This window comes from Gossypium hirsutum, chromosome A10 (genome assembly GCF_007990345.1).
Source record: "Gossypium hirsutum isolate 1008001.06 chromosome A10, Gossypium_hirsutum_v2.1, whole genome shotgun sequence".
NCBI classification, from domain to species: Eukaryota; Viridiplantae; Streptophyta; class Magnoliopsida; order Malvales; family Malvaceae; genus Gossypium; species Gossypium hirsutum.
The window spans coordinates 17,545,202-17,554,154 of NC_053433.1; the positions used below are offsets into that span (position 1 = coordinate 17,545,202).

The window sequence follows — 8,953 nt, forward strand, 5'->3', positions numbered from 1 at the left end:
ATTTATTTCCCACCAATTTTTCTCACAAACTTACGCGTTGCTGTTGCAAGCAGTTCCGGAGATTCCCCTCTCTTTTTTATCTTTAATCGGTTTCCACAGTTATTTTCCTTCGAATATTTGAATGAAGCTGAGGTAGCTGTTTTAGGAACAAAGGCGATTTGAACCATTTTTGAAAGAAAGGATTGATGGATAGTTATTTGAACCAGAACTTCGATTTGAAATCGAAGCATTCGTCGGATGAAGCATTGGAAAAATGGAGGACAGTTGTTGGTTTCGTGAAGAATCCGAAACGGCGGTTTCGATTCACTGCCAACCTCTCCAAACGTTATGAGGCTGCTGCTATGCGTCGCACTAATCAGGTCCCTTCACTTTTCAATCCACTCTCTCATTTAGAGATTTCTCAAATATCATTTTCAATTTTTCATCATTTTCTAAATGTAGTAAAGATATACTGATTAGAGATCATCATGAGAGAAATGAGCAGAATTTTTTAGTTTTGTTAATTGGTTTTGCGTTTCTATAGTAGTAGGATTATGGCAATGTAGAGATTGTTATTATTATGGAAAATTGCAGGAAAAATTGAGAATTGCTGTACTGGTTTCGAAAGCTGCCTTTCAGTTTATATCAGGTGAGACCGTTTGCTGCAAATTCAACTTTGTTCTCGTTTTTTATTTCGTAAAACACCTTTGAATATGTATAAATGAATCTTCGTTTTGCAGGTGTACAACCTAGTGATTATGTTGTTCCTGAGCAAGTCACAGCTGCTGGTTTTCAACTTTGTGCTGATGAGTTAGGATCCATTGTGGAAGGCCATGATGTGAAGAAACTAAAGTTTCATGGTGGAGTAAGTGGCATTGCTGAAAAACTCTCCACATCCACCAACACTGGCCTAAGTTCTGATGCTGCTTTGTTGAGTAAAAGACAAGAGATTTATGGAATCAATAAGTTTGCTGAGCCTGAAGCTAAGGGATTCTGGGTCTTTGTTTGGGAAGCTCTTCAGGATATGACTCTTATGATCCTCGGGGCGTGTGCTATAGTGTCGTTGGTCGTTGGGATAGCAATGGAAGGTTGGCCAGCCGGAGCTCATGATGGACTTGGGATTGTTGCAAGTATCTTATTAGTCGTGTTCGTCACGGCAACCAGCGATTATCGCCAATCTTTGCAGTTTAAGGATTTGGACAAGGAGAAAAAGAAAATCACCATTCAGGTAACAAGAAATGATTGTAGGCAGAAATTATCTATATATGATTTGCTTCCTGGTGATATTGTACACCTTAATATTGGTGACCAAGTCCTGCTGATGGCCTTTTTGTGTCGGGATTTTCCGTGCTAATCGATGAATCAAGTTTAACAGGGGAGAGTGAGCCAGTAGTGGTGAATAATAAAAACCCTTTTATGCTTTCTGGTACTAAGCTTCAAGATGGATCATGCAAGATGTTGGTTACCACTGTTGGGATGAGAACTCAATGGGGCAAATTGATGGCAACCCTCAGTGAAGGGGGAGATGATGAGACCCCACTGCAGGTGAAATTGAATGGAGTAGCAACTATCATTGGGAAGGTAGGCCTATTTTTTGCTGTAGTGACTTTTACCGTAATGGTGCAAGGACTGTTAAGGAGTAAACTGCAAGAAGGGACTATCTGGAGTTGGTCTGGCGATGAGGCACTGAAATTGCTGGAGTTCTTTGCTGTTGCAGTGACAATTGTTGTTGTTGCAGTCCCTGAGGGTCTACCATTGGCAGTGACTCTGAGTCTTGCTTTTGCCATGAAGAAGATGATGAATGATAAAGCACTAGTTCGACACCTTGCAGCTTGCGAGACTATGGGGTCAGCAACCGGTATTTGTAGTGATAAAACCGGGACACTAACTACTAATCGCATGACGGTTGTGAAATCATGCATTTGCATGAACGTCAAGGAAATAAATAGCACCAATAAAGCTTCTTTCTGCTCTGAGATTCATGAATCTGCTATAAAACTTCTGCTACAATCAATTTTTATGAACACTGGAGGTGAAATTGTTACTAGCAAAGATGGAAGACGTGAGATATTGGGAACTCCCACAGAGACTGCTTTGTTAGAGTTTGGCTTGTCTCTAGGTGGTGATCCCCTAACAGAACGACAAGAAGCAAAAACTGTTAAGGTTGAGCCATTCAACTCTACAAAGAAAAGAATGGGTGTAGTGCTGGAGCTTCCTGGAGGAGGGTTACGAGCGCATACGAAAGGTGCTTCGGAGATAGTTTTGGCTGGATGTGACAAGGTGATCGATTCTAATGGAGAAGTTGTTCCGTTAGATGAAAAATCCATTAACCACCTCAATGCTACAATAATTGAGTTTGCTAATGAGGCTCTTCGGACCCTGTGCCTTGCTTATTTGGAGCTCAAAAATGGTTTCTCCTCAGACAATGCTATTCCGGTTTCGGGGTATACTTGTTTAGGAATTGTGGGCATTAAAGATCCTGTTCGCCCTGGTGTCAAAGAATCTGTGGCTATTTGTCGAACTGCTGGGATTACCGTAAGAATGGTTACAGGAGATAATATAAACACCGCAAAGGCTATAGCCAGGGAATGTGGGATTCTTACAGATGATGGTATAGCCATTGAAGGTCCAGATTTCAGAGAGAAGTCGCAGGAAGAACTGCTCAAGTTAATTCCTAAGATTCAGGTGTCCTCCCATTGTTATTTTTGCTTCAAATACCACTTAGGTGCTTCTAACAAAAGGATAAATCCTGTAATTCACACCTCAATTCTCCTTTTGCAGGTGATAGCTCGATCTTCTCCTATGGACAAGCATACTCTGGTAAAGCAATTGCGAACTACATTTGATGAAGTTGTTGCTGTGACTGGTGATGGAACGAATGATGCTCCAGCTCTGCATGAAGCAGATATCGGATTAGCAATGGGAATTGCTGGAACTGAGGTCAGCAATGCATTAATATTTTCACATTGTGCATGCATCTTGTACCCAACCAATCAGAATATTTCAATCCAAAGAAATTTGTGTTATGATCTTGAAAGTACCGATTATGCTCTGCCAACTACTAATTTAATGCCATGAGAATGAGCCGGTCATAAATTTTTTCACCTGTGCATGCATCTTGTACCAATCAATGAAAGAAGATTTCAATTCTAGGAAATGTTTGAAAAAAGAAAAACATATTATGCTCTGCCAAGTACTGATTCGATGCCTTCAGAATGAGTCTGGATGTTTCCAATATTGGGTTAAAATAAGGACGACAGACATTAGTTACTTTGAGAAGAAGAGCTTGAGAAAAGGTGCTTCAAGTTCAGAAGGGTAGCGAATATGAATAGTTTTATCACCTATGGTACCCGGATTTGGTTTTGAATGTTGGACACTGGTGTATTGAATTTACTCTAAGATGTTTATGTATTTAGCGTCTCAGGAGAATCTTATCCCATATCCATGTCATGTAGGAACGTCTGGCAATGGTGGAGCAGCATAGCTTATTACAACAAAAGGATATTTTAGCTTGAGTTTTGATGTGAGATATGCTGCTTAATTATGAAGAATATAAATATTCTTTCATGCGCCTGATACTAGTGTTATGATAATGATTCTTTGTTAGATGCTAGTAAAATATTTTGCTCAAGTATATGTACTGCGTGATATTTACCAATATCAAGATTCAACTAATCTCAATTCTCAATTCCAGGTGGCAAAGGAGAGTGCTGATGTGATCATTCTGGATGACAATTTCTCAACAATTCTGACAGTGGCCAAATGGGGCCGTTCAGTGTACATAAATATTCAGAAATTTGTACAGTTTCAACTGACTGTCAACATTGTTGCCTTAATTGTTAACTTCTCCTCAGCATGTTTGACAGGTAACAACGGAATATGTTTGCCTACTAATATTTTAAACCAATGTTCTAGCTTCTTTGCAAATGATAATCAGTTGGACAGGAATCTGAAATATGGTTATGTGTTCATGAGTGTAAGTATCAAGGAAACGAAAACTCCGAACAATATAAACTTTCTCATATTTTCTTATGCTGCAGGGAGTGCTCCTCTGACAGCTGTTCAGCTATTGTGGGTGAATATGATCATGGATACATTAGGAGCACTTGCACTTGCAACGGAGCCGCCAACCGATGAACTAATGAAACGTGCACCAGTGGGAAGGAAAGGAAATTTTATCAGTAACGTCATGTGGAGGAACATCTTTGGGCAATCTTTCTATCAGTTGATGGTCATATGGTATCTTCAAGCAAGAGGAAAAGCAATGTTTGAACTCGATGGCCCCGATTCAACTCTGAAATTGAACACCCTTATTTTCAATTCGTTTGTCTTCTGTCAGGTAAACATTTTATCTAAAACTCAGATTGTATCATTGCATGCACAATTGCTAGAAGGTGACAAGTCTTAGGTGTAGTGGATTAGACACATGGGTTATTGAGTCAAATATTAGAGTACTCGTGTTTGGCTTGCTCGACAGCATAACAAAAGAAAAAATGGTTGGTTGGCAATTTTCTCCCCGCAGGTATTCAATGAGATAAGCTCACGAAACATGGAGGAAATAGATGTTTTGAGCGGGATATTAAATAACTCTGTGTTCGTGGCTGTCCTTGGATGCACAGCAGTATTCCAAATCATCATCATTGAATTTTTGGGTACATTTGCGAGCACAACGCCGTTGACATATTCACAGTGGGGCCTAAGCGTGGTGATCGGGTTCTTCAGCATGCCGATCGCTGCTGCTTTGAAGCTGGTCCCAGTATGAAGCCTATATGCCTGGATTTTGTGAAGAACTTCAAGGAAGCCTTAATGTCACTCCTCGTGATGTAAGAATCTCCAGGTGACTATAAACCTTTTTTTCTTTGTTGACAATTGACTGATTTTCTTGCAATTAAGAAGGTAAATAGGGAGTTTTGGGATCAACGTTTAGGTATTCATCCATTTCTTTTGAAACATTTTCTGGATTTTTTTGGGGGGGCTTATTGTCCAAGAAGTAGGTTGGTTCTTACATTTTGTATTCGTTGTTCTTGATTTATTTATATGTATGAACATAAATTTATTCATATAATTATTGGTTTTAATTTATTCATATTTGGGTTTCTTTTTATATCATATAAAATCACTTGTTATAATAGAATGTGTTTGACATATATCGAATGGAACTCCAATATTTCAGAACAAATTAATAGTTGAACATTTTCTGGACTATTCCAAAAGTCAGGCCATATGCTACCCATTCTATCCTTTCACAGGTCTACTAGTACTAAATACTAATACTAGGAAATAATATTTTCCATACAATTGGCAAATATGCCCAAAGCTTTGTCCACTTTGATTATAAATAAAATATTATTAAATAGTAACTTAAATGGAACTAAATTGATTTGATTATAAGAAACTTGTTCCAAATACGTTATTTGTCCAACTCTTAAGGATTATGATAGGATTAACATTTTTTAAATATATTATTTATAAATTCTTTATTTATTTTTAGAAAGATATATTTTTAATTATTAAATATAATAAGCCATAAGAATCAAACTAATTCAATGTATGAAGTATAGATAGAGACAAAAGCTAAAAGTGGGTAGAGGCTTTTACTTCCTTAATTCAATGATTATTAAATTATATTTTGGGCTCATTCTAATTATTAGTTATATAATTTGTTTTTTTTTTAAAAAGAAGAGTAAAATCTTTAGCTTTTTAAAGTTTCAACGTTTATGCATATATATGGAGCGTGGGGTATGGGTATAAACAGATCCACTGCCCTGGTTATGGTAAGACCTACGACATACATACATAAAGAAGAATAAAAACACCAAAACACAGTTTCCAAGTTGGAACCATCCAATGCGTTGTCGGCAGAAGTGGTCCCAACCTTTTCGTCAAAAAAGGGTTAGCCCAGCAGCCCTGCCCTTTACACCAACCTTGCTTCTTTCACCTTTATAAAGTTTAAAAACGTGACTGAACTGAACCCCACTCCAGTCTCTATTCAGTCATAAATGGCTCACCTCGTGGTCCAACTCTTGGCAGCCAATTGTGGCACTTAATTTCACGTCAATAAATTTCAAAATGATATTAGTATATAGCTATATACTCTAAAAATTTTCATAAAAATCAATTGATGTTTAATTACAATGATAAAATTTATTGTTTATCACATGATGTTTTGGATTTAAAATTTATTATGATTTGATTTTTATTGATTTATTATATAAAAAGATAAAAGTATATTTATAAAAATGTAATTTAATTTTTATATGAGAGAGGATATTTTAATAATTTTATAATTGAATTGGTGCCTATTAATTCATAATAACATCTCAATAAAACACTTAACAAAATGAAGCTTTGGTTAAAATGATAAAATTAAAGGTTTAAATATTATGGCGTTAAGATCAAATTTTATATGCGTGAGCTTTTTATTGATTTTATATAAAAATATAAAAATGAAAAAAAATTCTCATAATAATACAACTTCATATATCAGTTGAATTGGAACACAATTAATGAATGACACTAATTCAATCAAGTATTTAAAGAATAGTATAGATAATTAACTTAATTGTATTAAACAATTTTAGACTATGATCTAATTTTAATTTCGTTTTAAAATTTAAATGCTAGTATTTCTATCTACTATACTATTTCCATATTACCCCTCGTTGAACCACCTGACACCTACACTTGAAAATAGAATTCGACAAAGCTTAGCCTTGCGACTTTACTAGAAGCTTAATCTCAACATCACCTCGCCAAATTTCATGTCACATAAGGTGAGCTCGTGCAATCTTAATAAAAATATAGGGAAGAATTCTTACCAACACTTGGAATTTACATGAGCTTAGCCTCTACACTATTCATAGTGTGAACCACTACCATTGTGCACCCCTAAATATTGTATAACTTAATTATTATAACAGTCAACATCATCTGAGAAATAAGCAAAAAGTTGTCTCTACCTTCAAGGAGCTTTCATCATTAGGAGAAAAAGACCAAGATTCCATCCATTATTAACACTAAGGTAGATCTAGACACCAAGATAAAAATGATGTTGTAGAAACCTATAATCCAACCTTTCTATAATTCCAACGATAAAGCAACAATCATACCCTTCCATTTTCTTCCACCATTTTGATAAATAGTCAAGATGAAGGGAAATGCCAAAATACATGAGCAAGAGAAGATTTGCAGGCTACAATCCAACAATATACGGAGATGCAAGCTTAAAATGAATTACTTTGGGCTCAACTTTGGGAATGCGCCTGATAAGGTTTTTAAGAGATAAAAAGCAACCAAGAAGGGAAGAAGGAAATTTTTCTCAAGGTTAAATGACAAGCTCCAAGAAACCTACATAGCCTTGACTTAAGGGAGCAACCAAACCATCACACATCCAAGTGGAAGAAAAATGAGCTTGCAATAAGGCGACAAAATTATTGGCTCCTAAAAGACCTAATAAGAGTTTTGTCTGCATCACTCTCTCGTTACACTTTTTGAAATACCTCACAAGCATAAATAAATTCACTAATTTTATTCCTTATTGTCTATAAACTCTCATAGAGCTTTGACAATGATTGCTTAAACTTATTAATGTCCTTCGATAATTACTTGTAAGAAGGCTTTGAAGCTTAGCTTGAAGATGGGTTTCTTTTATTCAAAAAGTAGCTCGAAGTTTCCTTCTTTCTTTTTTCAAAAGGTAACAATGTGACCATGTATTAAGCTTTGTTGAAAGCAATAATTTTATGAGAAGACTTCGCTGGGACCAATGTGCAAGAACTAGTGATAGGAGCTACACTCTCTACAAAATTAACATAAAGAAGTTAGAACAATAGATAATGCTAGACGCTGTAAACAAATTATAATGGCATGTACTTGCATCAAATGCCTTTGTAAGTTTTTTGATGGTGTTCTCATTTCTTCCTTTACACGATGAAGTAGGGAATTGAACATTCAAGTGTTGTGCACATGTTGGTGAATGAAGTTATGATGCTTCCTTTTCTATCCAATGGTTAGCTTTGCTAAGTAGTTTACACTTTTCAAAATCCATGCGTTATGTGGAAAAAAAACCAAGAATAGAGGTTAGGGATATTAAACAAAGAAACGACATCTAATATCAAATTTTTTGGGCTATTCCTTTTGAGATACAATCTCCAAATGTTGTTAATGGACCATTCTTACTTACGCTTTAGTGGCCTAAATCTCAAATGTCGAAAATGGTTTTCAATAAAAACTCCACCAAGTAAAGGGAGCAATAGCCTTGTAAACAAATGGAGGACCTACTTAGTAGGGAAAGTAAAATGTAACACTCCTCACCTGACCCGATTATTGAGTCCGAGTTATGGAGAGTCACATTCATTCCTAGAGAAAATACAGTCAAATACGCGGTAAATAATCATTTACATATGCTATTAAATGTCAACCACATTCAATTCATGTTGAACAATCAATTTTGAGTCTTAATCGAGCTTACAAAAGCTCTTTTGTCAACCTAAGCACTAATTAGAAACAAATTGCAAAGTTTTAAAATGTGTGGATTGATGCCACAATTTCATTTGGTTCTCGTCACGACATGGCCATCATAGTTTGTCACGTTACGGCGACAAGCTTAAGCTCATCACGACGTCACTCATTATAATGAAAATGTTATGATGTCAAAATTCTGAGGTTGTGACGTGGCCCCAATTTTGGGAAAAATGCACAATTTGGTACCTATGCCAATGTTTCCAACCAAACCTTTCAATATCCACACTCAATTACCACTTCTATTTGATTCAAAACATGCCAAACAAGTTCAAACATCCAAGTTCCACTTCTTATCAAGACATTCACTACTTATTCATAAATTAAACCTAAATATTTCAATGTCATTAGGGCATACCAACCAGATCATTTAAATACCTATCTTTACCTATGCCATATCATATTAAAATAGGTCATTTCACCATAACTTCATACACTTATACTCATTTTATACATT

The 8,953-nt window shown here is 36.0% G+C and overlaps 1 pseudogene; it reads left to right on the forward strand.

The window, feature by feature from the left end:
* LOC121208272 (calcium-transporting ATPase 2, plasma membrane-type-like) lies at nt 1-5,065 on the forward strand (annotated as a pseudogene).
* Nucleotides 5,066-8,953: the final 3,888 nt, after the last annotated feature.